The sequence below is a fragment of the Zalophus californianus genome, chromosome 11 (assembly GCF_009762305.2).
Source record: "Zalophus californianus isolate mZalCal1 chromosome 11, mZalCal1.pri.v2, whole genome shotgun sequence".
Lineage (NCBI taxonomy): Eukaryota > Metazoa > Chordata > Mammalia > Carnivora > Otariidae > Zalophus > Zalophus californianus.
In genome coordinates, this window is record NC_045605.1 from 60,829,701 (window position 1) to 60,830,245 (window position 545).

Genomic DNA, 545 nt, shown 5'->3' on the forward strand with positions numbered 1-545 from the left:
CCCCCCACATCCTCAGACTATGATCCAGTGGCACATTATAATTGCAACAGTCTGGTGCCATCCTCCTAATTTTCTTGTTTTTGCTTCTTTGTTCATTCAGTTTTAATGTCTTTCAGTTACAAAGTGAATAAACCCTATCTCACAATATGGTACAGATAATTACATTAAATAATTTATGAAAGTGCTTACCCCAGTCCTCTTTCAATTTGAATTTTTACATTTTAATGATCACATTTGTACTGTAAAATATCTCCAATGACATCAAAAGAGAGGTATGTTATATTAAACTGATAAGAACAGATACTACACTTGATCTTAGCCAAAACGCCGAGAAGCGATGAGAGAGGCATGTTATAGATACGTAGACTGTAGCTTAGAGACTGAAGTGGTTTGCCTGAAGTCACACAGGTACAATAATAGCTTTCATAAATATCAGTTTCAGGGCTCTGCTTACGTAGATGATGATTTCCCAGAATAGTGACTGCCTTACCTGTCTGCTTCCTGAAGCCATGAGACTAGCTTGGTCAACATTTGAGCTCCAGCCT

General features: G+C 37.6%; 1 pseudogene; it reads right to left on the reverse strand.

The window, feature by feature from the left end:
* Window positions 1–222: 222 nt before the first annotated feature.
* Window positions 223–339, reverse strand: LOC113915643 (annotated as a pseudogene).
* Between the last annotated feature and the right edge of the window lie 206 nt (window positions 340–545).